The sequence below is a fragment of the Nerophis lumbriciformis genome, linkage group LG24, assembly GCF_033978685.3.
Source record: "Nerophis lumbriciformis linkage group LG24, RoL_Nlum_v2.1, whole genome shotgun sequence".
Classification (NCBI taxonomy): Eukaryota; Metazoa; Chordata; class Actinopteri; order Syngnathiformes; family Syngnathidae; genus Nerophis; species Nerophis lumbriciformis.
Window position 1 is genome coordinate 5,956,373 of NC_084571.2, and position 13,628 is coordinate 5,970,000.

The window sequence follows — 13,628 nt, forward strand, 5'->3', positions numbered from 1 at the left end:
TTCACCATCAGCACACACGCGCGCGCACACACACCTTGGTGTCTCCATCGCAGCATTCCTCCTCCTTGGCGTTTAGTGTCAGTCACTTGAAATTCTCCAAACCCTCCCACCGTTCTTCGAGTCTCCGTCTTTGTCTCGACTCGCCCTGCGTGCTCTCAGATATTTGCGCCTCGGGTCACATAGTGAGAGTTGCAGAGGGAGAAAGTTGTGCGTCGTTAAAGAGCGAACAAACAAAAGTTGTCAAAAGGGCGCAGGCCTGTCGTCGGTGTTATCACGTCATTGCACGCGTTGGCAGGCCAGCTGAAGTTTACCCACTTCCTGTTACTGCAGCCTTATAATGTTTTTGTAGCTATGACCACACCCACATTTTAGAAATATGCTTTAATAACACAGAGGTAAAATAAGTCCACTCTAATGACCTTCACCGTCTTTTCCAAAGCTTTTTTAATAAAATGTTTAATTTCCAATGCAATGTTGCACCAAAATCTCAATATTTAATCATACTTACATGCTAATTTATAAATATCTATGAATTTTGAAATATTTGACCCAACAAGCTGCATCACCAACAAACATTATACACGTTCTCCCCCAGCGCATCTCTCTGCATGGTCAGGGCGAGTTGGCCTTTTTGCTCTGGCCAGCAAGGCGCTCTGGCTATCATTTGTCGTTGTTACGTGCATTAATCTTTTATAGAGTGAACGAGCGTGTTTTTGACTTGATGGATTATTTTTTAGTAATGCTTCTAATCCGAAACGCAATTACAAATTATTATTTGTTTATTTTTCAAAAATCTTTTTTTTTTCTTTTCGGTAATGCAATTTTTAATAAGACCTTTTTAGGCCATTGGCATGCTTACTTGCTGCGCATATACGTCATAAGTCAGCAACCAAAAAGAGGTTTTGTAACCTGTAACCTCTTTTAAAAAGATTTTATTATAACTATCATACCAAATGATACATTGCAAGAATTGGTTTCAATCGAGAATCTTGTTAAATTGAGAATTGATTCTGAATCAAGTCATCACACCAAGAATTTGAATAGGATAGAATTGTGAGGAGCCCAAAGATTCCACCTCTAATATTTTGTCTTTTTATTCCTTTCGATCAAGAAAAGTTAACTGTCCTGAAGTGACCTCCAATGAAGAACGACACAAAGACTATTGGACGTTTTTTGAAAGCAGATTTAGACAATGCCAACCCTAATATATAAAAATAATTGGGAAAGTGCAGACCTTCGTCTAGCCCTACCTCCCAATAGTAAAATAGTCCTCAATCCAAACCCAAAATGTAATCACTGGTTCCTTATCCCATATTCTTAAAGTTGAATGAAAATCAGCCCATAACCTTGTGAGCTATCTATAGCGGAATGAAAACGGAGTGAAGCCTTTTTTCATCGACTGTCTTTGTCTCTGTAGGTGGAGGCGGGGCCGAAGTTTAAGCTCGTAACATAAACGTAAGGTTACGTAGTATAAATGATCTGGATCAGTCCCAAATTGTAATCACTTGCTCCTTATCCCATTTTGGGCATTTCCTGAAAGTTTGTTGAAATTACGCCCATAAGTTCTTGAGTTATTTATAGCGAAATGAAAGAAACTAAGTTAACACTCTTGTCTGTCTCCACCAATGTTTGAAAATTATAAAAATTAAATAAATATATAGTTACTCATTACCTTGCCAAAAAACTGATTGAATTATCAACAAAATTACTCTTTAATAGGTGTAATTAATACTAAGCGATGTAATTATTGCGTTATGTGCTTCCATGGCTGTAGTCTCCTTGTCCACAAACAGGGTATTGTAGGACTGCAAGCTTGTCACTTAAATCGTTGATTTGTTGTTCCCTCGAAGTCGTAGTGTGTATGTGTGAATGTACTTACATGTTGTGTGTGTTTGCTGTGTGATGTTGACTCTTTCTTTTTGATTACAAGTTCATTTTAGTGTTGGACTCGTTGTTGCTTTTATTAGTAAAAAGATATTTCCTGCATTGAACTTGCTGTGCTTCTGGCACTGTTATGTTGACATGCAACCACATTAAAAAATTGCGTGCCACGTTACATCAAATAACGTACATAAAGGTAACTAATTGGATTACTCATTACTACCGTATTTTTCGGACTATAAATCGCAGTTTTTTTCGTAGTTTGGCCGGGGGGTGCGACTTATACTCAGGAGCGACTTATGTGTGAAATTATTAACATATTACCGTAATATACCAAATAATATTATTTAGCTCATTCACGTAAGAGACTAGACGTATAAGATTTAATCGAATTTAGCGATTAGGAGTGACAGATTGTTTGGTAAACGTATAGCATGTTCTATATGTTATATTTATTTGAATGACTCTTACCATAATATGTTACGTTAACATACCAGGCACGTTCTCAGTTGGTTATTTATGCGTCATATAACGTACACTTATTCAGCCTGTTGTTCACTATTCTTTATTTATTTCAAATTGTCTTTCAAATGTTTATTCTTGGTGTTGGGTTTTATCAAATAAATGTCCCCAAAAAATGTGACTTATACTCCAGTGCGACTTATATATGTTTTTTCCCTTCTTTATTATGCATTTTCGGCCGGTGCGACTTATTCTCCGAAAAATACGGTAATACAAAGTAACATCGTTACGCCGGTATCATATAACAGCGTTAATTGGAACACTAGTCTCCAATATCTTTGTCTCTGCTGGGCCGCTAGCACACACACACTCCTACAGATACATAAATGTAAGGTAACATAGTAGAAATGTTTCGAATCAGGCTCAAAAGAAGCAAATACATAACCTCTAAGTGATTTCTTTAAAAACACACGGCCTTGAGCATGGTGTATGTGGGTTTGAAAAAAAAAAAATGTCCCAGAGAATGAAGATCTGAATTCTAAGCAAGAAAATGGTGATTAATATTTTATTTTTGCAAAAAAAGTGCTGCCTAAAAATGCAAACAGAACCAAACTGGACGACAAAGTCCTTGAAATTGCAGCTTTGAGTTCATGTGAAAAAGACAGCAATCAAACCAACAATTCCTGTTTTTCTCTTTGGAGGATTTGTGTTTCGGACAAAAAAACGTAGGTTTGAACCCAAACAGATTGTCATTCAATCATTAAATCCCCCCTTAAATACAAACCTGATCCGATTTATGCCGCGGTCCTGCCTGCCTCGTACGTGAACTCAGCGAGGCTTTGCCGCCGCCGCCCAACGATGCGACCCTTGTTGCCATGGAAACGTTTGGACTTTGCCTGATGCGGACGAGTTCATCTGAGGACATGACATTTTACCTGGAGAACAGTCTCACACGTACACACACCGATGTGTGTGTTACTTCTCGGACATCCTTCTTCAATGGAGAACATAATTGGAAACCAGCTATTATCTCAATTGCTGCAAATAGCTGAGCTGTCATGGCGCTGGACGTGTGTGTGCGTGCATCAATTACGTACCCCACCTTACTATATCATCCCACCCACATTGATCCTTACTTTCCCTCTCCTGCTCTTCTAGTCTGATTTGTTGGCCATTTTCCACCTCTGTCATCGTGTCTTCAATCATTGGCCTGATATGGCTAGCAAGTAGACGTGTCCGCCATTACCACACACACACACACACACACACAAACACACAAACATACACACGCGCACGTATAGTGATGTAAAGCGACACATGGTTCCAATTTCAGGGGTAATGCACCTCTCGCTGCAATCTGACCCAATTAGCCAAAGCCTCCTGGAAATGTCCCGGCTCTATCCGCGGTGGAAAAGAGGTAAAGGGTCAAAGGTGACTGTGGGAAGGGTTAGTGTGTGGGGCTGGGGCGGTCAGACTCTGATGAGCGTGTCACCTCCCGTCTGACCGTCTGGCAGCCGTCAGCACACGTTACTAGTGACATATTTGGCACAGGTGCAGAAAAATCAGGCGCCGTTTCACAGCTTAGGCCAGTGCTTCTCAAATAGAGCGGGTGCCACCGGGTGGGTGCGATGAGGTGTCGGGGGGAGGGGGGACGGGGGGGGATGGCTGAGAAGCAACGGACTTCCAGTATTAGGGTCTTTTTTTTAATTCTTGAATGATAACCAAACCTACAGCTTGGTGGCAGCACTGCTTGAATGAATCAACATACTCAACCAAGAAATGGCCAAGTATACTTAAGTATATGACAAGGTGTCAAGGGGGTAGAGGCGTGACAAAAGTCTTCAGCTCGGTGGCATGTTGATGCCCTCAAGTGTCACAGATCGGATATTTTTTTGCCCGTCCACATTCTCCAATGTGCTTCAAATCAGATTTGGGCCACATCAGGAGGTAGTCCGAATCCGTTTGGAATCTATCCATCCATCCATTTTCTTCCGCTTATCCGAGGTCGGGTTGTCAGGTTGCGGGGGCAGCAGCCTTAGCAGAGAAGCCCAGACTTCCCTCTCCCCTGCCACTTCCTCCTGCTCCTCTCGGGACATCCCGAGGCGTTCCCAGGCCAGTCTGGAGACATTGTCTTCTCAACGTGTCCTGGGTCTTCCCTGTGGCCTCCGACCAGTCGGACATGCCCTAAACACCTCCCTAGGGAGGCGTTCGAGTGGCATCCAGACCAGATGCCCGAACCACCTCATCTGGCTCCTCTCGATGTGGAGGAGCAGCGGCTTTACTTTGAGCTCCTCCCAGATGACAGAACTTCTCACCCTATCTCTAAAGGAGAGCCCCGCCACCCGGCGGAGGAAACTCATTTCGGCCACTTGTACCCGTAATCCTGTTCTTTCGGTCATAACCCAAAGCTTATGATTATAGGTGAGGTTGGAACGTAGATAGACCAGTAAATTGAGAGTTTTGCCTTCAGGCTCAGTTCCTTCTTCACCACAACGGATCGATACAGCGTACGCAGTACTGAAGAAGCCACACCAATCCACATGTTTATCTCACGATCCACTCTTCCCTCATTCGCGAACAAGACTCCGAGGTACTTGAACTCCTCCACTTCGGGCAAGATCTCTTCCCCAATCCGGAAATGGCACTCCACCCTTTTCTGGGCGGACCGCCACAATCAGACAGTCCGATACCCCATACTCTCTGAGCACTCCCCACAGGACTTCCCGGAGGCCACGGTCGAATGCCTTCTCCAAGTCCACAAAGCACGTGTAGACTGGTTGGGCAAACTCCCATGCACCCTCAAGGACCCTGCCGAGAGTATAGAGCTGGTCCACAGTTCCACGACCAGGACGAAAACCACACTATTCCTCCTGAATCCGAGGTTCGACTATCTGGTGTAGCCTCCTTTCCAGCACACCTGAATAGACCTTATCGGGAAGGTTGAGGAGTGTGATCCCACAATAGTTGGAACACACCCTCCGGTTCCCCTTCTTAAAGAGAGGAACCACCAACCCGGTCTGCCAATTCAGAGGTACCACCACCGATGTCCACGCGATGTTGCAGACTCTTGTCAACCAAGACAGCTCCAAAGCATCCAGAGCCTTAAGGAACTCCGGGCGGATCTCATCCACCCCGGGGTCCTTGCCACCGATGAGCTTTTTAACTACCTCGGCAACCTCAGCCCCAGAAATAGGAGAGCCCACCACAGATTCCCAAGGCACTGCTTCCTCATAGAAAGAGGTGTTGGTGGGATTGAGGAGGTCTTTCAAGTATTCTTTCCACCGATCACAACATCAATCAAAGTTTACTTATATATCCCTAAATCACAAGTGTCTCAAAGGGCTGCACAAGCCACAACGACATCCTCGGCTCAGATCCCACATCAGGGCAAGAAAAAACTCAACCCAATGGGATCAATCAATCAATCAATTATTTATATAGCCCTAAATGTCATTGTGATGACATGACAGTTCAGTCCATAGTGGATCTAACATAATAGTGTGAGAGTCCAGTCCATAGTGGATCTAGCATAATATTGTGAGAGTCCAGTCCATAGTGGATCTAACATAATAGTGTGAGAGTCCAGTCTAGGGATGTCCCGATCCGATATTTGGATCGGATTGGCCGCCGATATTTGCAAAAAATTGCGTATCGGCAAGGCATGGGAAAATGCCGATCCAGATCCAGTTTTGAAAAGAAAAACCGGGCCGTGTTTTCCAACGCACCGATTTAAATAATACATTCCACTTTTCTGCTTCTCCCTAATTTCCGTTCCGCATTTTCCAGCACACCTTCAACACATCCACACGTCTGTGGATTCTCACACAGTTGCTTTTTAGCTGCTGGCATTACACGACAGGCTCTTCTCACTCTTTCCTGTGTCTCCTTCTCACAGACAGCGAGCACACCTTCTTACACACGTCACATACTGTCACGACACACGTCACATACTGTCACGACATACGTCACATACGTATACGCCCTCTCCCAGCAGAGAGGTAGCAGCATGGCTAACGTTAGCTGTGATGCTAGCGCAGCCGTGCGCGCCTGTGAAATTGCGCACTGCTCAAGCGTCCTCTGCGCACGGCAAATCTATGCCACGCACAAAATCAAATAAAAAAAATAAGCGCATAACAATTTTCGACACACGGACACGACAGAGAAAACAGTTTTCGTCATCATTGTTCAAATATTGTAACGTCTGTCGAGACGCTTATCTCCATTCGGTGCCACACGTCCGCACCATCAAAATGCCGAGGCAAACATTTCCAGATCAACACCGTATGAAAAAAAGAGTGATTTTTTAGTTGTGATTTCCTTCTCTGCATGAAAGTTTAAAAGTAGCATATATTAATGCAGTATGAAGAAGAATGTTTTTTAATGTAGACACATAGAATCATCATACTGCTGTGATTATATGCATCAAGTGTTCATTCAAGGCTTAGGCAAAATATTGAGATATATATCGTGTTATATATGGCCTTAAAATATCGCAATATTAAAAAAAGGTCATATCGCCCAGCCTTCTAGTTCAAAGATGCCATTTCTGTTTGTCATGTATAATTTTGTCTATTTTGTGTTTATCCTTGAATAAACAGGTCAGTTTCTTGTTACCAACCATTGTGTATTATTCAAACTCCCCTAATTCAGCTGGCTAGTTGTTATCAAGAGTACTAAAACCCTTTTCAACATGATTCTGACAACTAAGTAGGCTAAATAACTTTAAACTTTAATACATGCTCGGATAGGCCAGTATCGGTATCGGATCGAAAGTGCAAAAACAATATCGGTATCGGATCGGAAGTGCAAAAACCTGGATCGGGACATCCCTAGTCCAGTCCATAGTGGATCTAGCATAATATTGTGAGAGTCCAGTCCATAGTGGATCTAACATAATAGTGTAAGCAGTAACATCCACAGTCAAGGTTAGCAGAACACCATCATCACCATACAGTGTTGACAGTGCACTGCTTCCCCTTCCTGAGGTGGCGGATGATGGTCCAGAATTGCTTTGAATCCGTCCGGAAGTTGTTTTCCATGGCTTCCCCGAACTCCTCCCATGTCCCGAGTTTTTGCTTCCGCGACTGCTGAAGCCACACACCGCTTGGCCTGTCGGTACCTGTCCGCTGCCTCAGGAGTCCCATGAGCCAAAATGACCCGATAGGACTCTTTCTTCAGCTTAACGGCATTACCGCCATTAGGATTACCGCAATGACAGGCACCAACCACCTTGTGGCCACAGCTCCAATCGGATGTCTCGACAATAGAGGTACGTAACATGGTCCACTCGGACTCAATGTCCAGCACCTCCCTCGTGACATGAAGTACCGACTTCCTTATCCGTTTACGAAATCCAGTGAACTTCCTTTGTTTTGACTTTATCATACCAGTGATGTGGAGGCCACATTAGGTCCTGTGCGCGTTTGTACAGAAGTCAGATAAATCAAATCAAATCAAATCAACTTTATTTATAGAGCACATTTAAAATTTACCACAGGGGTAGCCAAAGTGCTGTACAATGAGCAGGTTAAAAGATAAAACGAGTACCGAGCAAACACAACACAACACAAACAGAACACGATAAAAAATAAATAATTAAAATAGAATTAATAAAAACATAAAAACATAAAAACAGGATCACAGCAGGTGTATTATGGGGCGCCATTGCAGGATGGATATCACTCAGTGTTAAAAGCCATGGAATAAAAGTATGTTTTTAAGAGAGATTTAAAAACAGGAAGAGAGGAGGCTTGTCTAACACTCAGGGGTAGGTCGTTCCAGAGCTTGGGAGCAGCAACGGCGAAAGCTCTGTCACCTCTAAGCTTCAGCCTTGTGTCAGGGACCGTCTACAGCAGCTGATCGGCTGATCTTAAGGATCGGGTGGGGCAGTAAGGCTGAAGGAGGTCGGAGAGATAGGTTGGCGCGAGGTTGTTTAGACATTTAAAAACAAATAAAAGGAGTTTAAAATGTATTCGGTAACGCACAGGGAGCCAGTAAAGGGACGCTAAAATAGGGGTGATGTGCTCACGTCTGCGGGTCTGTGTTAGCAGACGAGCAGCAGAGTTCTGCACGAGCTGCAGGCGGGCGAGGGAGGCCTGGCTAATGCCTACATACAGGGCATTACAGTAATCAAGACGAGTCGAGATAAAAGCGTGGATTAATTTCTCGAGATCATGTCTTGATAGAAGCGGTTTCACTTTCGCTATTTGGCGTAATTGATAAAAGCTTTTTTGAACGACGCTGCTGATTTGTTTTTCGAATTTAAAATCTGAGTCAAACTTTACCCCCAGGTTTGTGACAGAGTCGCTGAGATACGGGGTCAGAGTGCCGAGGTCAACGTTGGGGGAGGGAGAGCGACTTGGACCGAACAACATAACTTCTGTTTTATCTTCATTTAGGCTCAGGAAGTTAGCTGAAAGCCAGACTTTGATGTCGTGCAGGCAGTCAATAAGACGTTGAACCGTGTTATTTTGTGCCATGGGAAAATAAATCTGGCAATCATCGGCATAAAAATGAAATGCAATACTGTACTTCCTAAAAATAGAACCAAGGGGGAGAAGGTAAAGCGCAAATAAAATTGGGGCAAGGATTGAGCCCTGGGGGACCCCATGTGGTAAAGGAGCTGTGGACGACATAAAACTGTCTACTTTTACACAAAAACTCAACTTAAGATAAAGATCACATTTTACTTATAAACAAAACAGTCAGCTGGAAATAATCCGATTTCGAAAAACCTGATTTGGTCCCCATTGGCCTGCAGTGTAAACGTAGTCAAAGAGTGGTTTGTATGGATAAATAAAATACATATATTTGATCAGGTTCTCAATCATATTTCAATTTAGGGGGGGGGTGAAAACAATGATGTCCCCGAGGTGGGGCGTGACAAAATTTACTTGAGAAGCGCTGGCTTAGGCAAAGGTCAAAGAGGAAGCGAGCTGAGCCTGGAGCCAAGCCACACACTCAGCTACTGTAAGTGTGTGCACACACGCACACGGGCTCTGACAACAAACAACACATGCGACTACAAGTCCTTTTTTTTTGTTGCGTGAAACTTCAACGAGCGTATGGAATGTTCACATCGGGCAAAGCAGACGCTGCTGCGAAGTCCTCATTAGGGCGAGCGGAGGGCTTACGTTCGGTAATTGGGTTTAACGCTTAATGAGAAGCAGACACGGCGGTGTGCGGCGTTGGTGCGTCAGGCCGTGTTCCGAGTCTGTCTGGTCGCAAGCAAGGGCCACCGGGCGCCACACAGCAGCTCGTCGTGTTTACATCGTCTGCATCGCTGAGCCCTCTCCTCTTACTGCAGGCCCCCCACCGCACACCAAACAGGTCACCTCTCCATTGCCGGTCCTCATCCTCGTATCTGTCCCGGCACGGTGTCACGTTGCAGGACGCTATCCATCCGTCCGGCGCGGCTACGCTTTCACTCGCTCGCCACGGATGCTTGGTAATGATCTATTTGCAGGCCTGCTAACACAATCCACACCTCCTTCTAGTGTGCAACACACACACACCCTCCACGTTCCCTCGCCTCCTCTGGTCTCGCCAGAGGGAGAATGTTACAGGTTGTACACTTTACTCACTGTACAACACCCGGCGGGATCACATTTCACTGGCAGACTTTGTGTTTGAAATGCTCAAACAATTAGCTCAGGATTGACTTACAGTGCTAGCGACCACACAATGGACTCTGCGGCCCACTTGTACCAAACCCCCTGTTCACATTGCCGCTTGTCTCCATCTGTTACTCCTGTGGGACTGTGTGTGTGTGTGTGTGTGTGTGTGTGTGTGTGTGTGTGTGTGTGTGTGTGTGTGTGTGTGTGTGTGTGTGTGTGTGTTTGCGTGTATATGGGTGCTCTTCCTTGTGTCGTTGTGTGTCGTTGTTTTATTATCATTTACCACACTGCTGACTGCCCCTGAGCTCATCAATGACCAAAAACACCTCTCTAAAGTCGCACAAAACTTGAGTTTGCATCTTGTCAAGCGATGCGTTATTTACTCCATTGTTGGGCCGCGAGCGCCCCCTAGAGGGCCGCCAAAAAAAAATCTGTTTTTTCAGCTGTAGACCGTATCAGCAGTACACAGTTGTAATACACTTTTCTACCACTGTGGCAGTATTGACAATATCAAACAAACAGAAGTCTGGAGCTTAAGTCATAGAGAAGTTTCTTAAGCGCAAAAATTATGATTAAAGTGGTGAAGGTGTGTTTTCCACTTTCATTTTATTGACAGTTTTGGTAAGAAACATATTCATGTGGTAGAATTATTTTAGAACAACATAATTGTATGTTAGTTTATTTTTTGTCTGTTATTTATAAGTCCATTCTTATGCAGTATATTTGGATAGTACTTATTTCTCTAATCAGCCTGACCTTAGCCTTAAGTTGGATAAATGATATGTTTTGTGACTAACACATGCTTTTATATCATCATCAACAACACATGGTTGTAAACTTTGAGTAGTCCATCCATCCATCCATTTTCTACCGCTTGTCCATTTTGGGGTTGCGGGGGGTGCTGGAGCCTATCTGAGCTTCATTCGGGAGGAAGGCGGCGTACACCCTGGACAAGTCGCCACCTCATCGCAGGGCCAACACAGATAGACAACATTCACACTCACATTCACACACTAGGGCCAATTTAGTGTTGCCAATCAACCTATCCCCAGGTGCATGTTTTTGGCGGTGGGAGGAAGCCGGAGTACCCGGAGGGAACCCACGCAGTCACGGGGAGAACATGCAAACTCCACACAGAAAGATCCCGAGCCCGGGATTGAACTCAGGACTACTCAGGGCCTTCGTATTGTGAGGCACATGCACTAACCCCTGTTCCACTGTGTTGAGTAGGTTAGATATAATTATTGAATACGATTAAAATTAAAAGTAACAAAAGTAAGATGACTGATTCATTGTTAATATTTTAGTGGGCCCCTCTGTAGTGGAAAAAGTTGAACTCCTAGGTCAAAAAGGTTAAGAACGCCTGATTTGCTCCTTGTAGGTGTTTTTGTTTTTAATTTTCTGTGTTTTCTTTCTCCTGAATAAAAACATTAACCTCACATATAAAGCTCTGTCTTCATTAGGGCTGCAACCTACGACTATTTTGATAGTCGACTTGTCATGTTATTAAGTGTACACCTATTCAATAGCTCTAATCATCGTTGTTTGAATTTATCTCAAGATATTTTTAGGCATGTGCTGACTAACAATACAAACTACAGTGGAACCTAGATTTACAAACTTAATTGGTTCTTGAACATGGTTCGTAAATCAAAAAGTTGGTATAATGAAGCACAGTTCCCCATAAGAAACAATGTAAACATGAATAATTGGTTCTAACTTTGACAAAAGTCTGTATTTTAGTAAAATAATGCACATTTTGACACTATTGCGAGAGTTTGTGTGTGTATGTGTGTGTGATTGTGTGTGTGTGTGTGTGTGTGTATGTGTGTGTGTGTGTGTGTGTCTGTATATATACATATATATAAATGTATAAATGTGTATATATGTATGTGTGTGTTATATATATATATATATATATATATATATACATATATATATATATATATATATATATATATATATATAAACAAAATCTCTTAATTATCAAAACTCAACAACGGCAAACTAAACTGTCAAGCACTCACAAAAAACCTCAAAAAGAACCATGTTGCTACAATAATAATAAAAAATCATTTTTGCTTTCCTTAAACGGCAGACATTTGCTAACCCTGTTACCAAAAAAGTTCAGTTATAATAATGTAATGTAATGTTGGTTATAGAGAACAATAAAAAACATTTATTTATTGAAATTCAATGACTTGGTGCATTAGCAAACAGCCAACATTATGCACAAAGCAAACTATAACCTGCTACCCAAGAATGTACAACAATTCTTCTCAACAAAAGAGGAGAAATATAACCATAGAGAAAAATGTAACTTGAAACATTTGTATGCACATACAACACTTAAATAACCATGCTTTCTGTAACCAACCGGACCAAACTCACACGCATTACAAACATAGCAGCTAAAATCATCGGCCTACCCACACCCAACATTTCAGACTTAAACCACAAGTCCATCACCCGACTGGCAAAAACAATAGTCCAGGATATCACTCACCCACTACACCAATACATCATCCCACTACCATCAGGGCGCAGGTACAGAACTATCAAATTCCGGAGGGCTCGCCTCAGGAAAAGCCTTATCCCTGCAGCTATAGCCGCCCTTAACAGCAGGCCCGGCCGACCTGTCTGACAAGCCTGTAAATGTGTGTTGGTCATGTATTTTTGTTATTTTTTTTGTGATGTGTAAAGTCTATTGTTTAAATGTACGGCAGTTATAATGAATTTCCCCAAGGGGACCAATAAATCTAAATCTAAAAACCTTTAGTATATCAGTATTTGGAATTAAATTATGGAATAGATTAATGAGCAATGTACTATTATGATCCAGATTAAGAAGCTGTTCAAAGTGTTCACAAAGTACAAAGAAGTAGTCTCCTAAAAACATCTTGAACCTTCTTTAAAAAAAATTGATCATCTTTTTCATCTCATAATGTGAACCATAAATGACTTAACTATTTATAAGAACTTTCTTCATTGTCTATTATTAATATAATTATTATTAACCATTTCATTTGTCTATTTATTTACTTGTTTATGTATTAATTCGTTGTTGTTACTGATTGCATTTAAAAAAAAGTGTTTTGCTATGATGCGATAAGCTTTGCTTCCTCCTACTCCTTTTCGTACATGCTGTAATGAGAAATTGGAAATATGTGATGTATCGTACTGTAATTGTATGCATGTTTGATATCATATAACACCATAACCATGTGGGTGTTTTATGTCCAAAGGGCTTGTAAAGGTTGTAAAACGTTTTTTCTTATGTTCTAGCTCTGAGAATATTGGGTTTATAATGAATAATTCCTTTTTTACGGAAATTCATTTTCCTCGGTCAGGCCCGGAACGAATTAACAGCAATAAATGAGGGATTCCTGTATGTGAAAAACTACAGCTAAAGGTTCCTGCACCTAGAGGATCCATCAAAGGGAAGCGCCAGTGCTGCTGCCTCCACTCACTGCAGAGAGTCACGCTGCCCCCCTGTGGACGGGAGGGTAAGTCCCTCTTTCTGGCCCTCCAGGTGGGTGTCCTAAAAAAGTCCTTTCTTTTGCATGCAGCATAATTCTTCTTTTCCTTGATCGCAGCCCAGAAAGTGACCTGTGGCAGAGAGGGAGTGCGCGAGGGAGGGGGGAGTCGCCCCCGAGCGTCAAGCTGTTG

At 42.8% G+C, this 13,628-nt stretch overlaps 1 protein-coding gene across 1 annotated transcript in view; it reads left to right on the top strand.

Annotated features, from left to right (window-relative positions):
* The window catches only part of slc1a9 (solute carrier family 1 member 9), an 85,947-nt gene that overhangs the window by 20,140 nt on the left and 52,179 nt on the right, over positions 1-13,628 (top strand). Inside the window, exons 3-4 of the mRNA XM_061981406.1 lie at positions 13,310-13,465; positions 13,556-13,628. The exon at positions 13,556-13,628 is cut by the window's right edge and continues 137 nt beyond it. The gene's annotated coding sequence lies outside the window, so the exon portion shown is untranslated. The remainder of the gene's footprint in view (positions 1-13,309; positions 13,466-13,555) is intronic.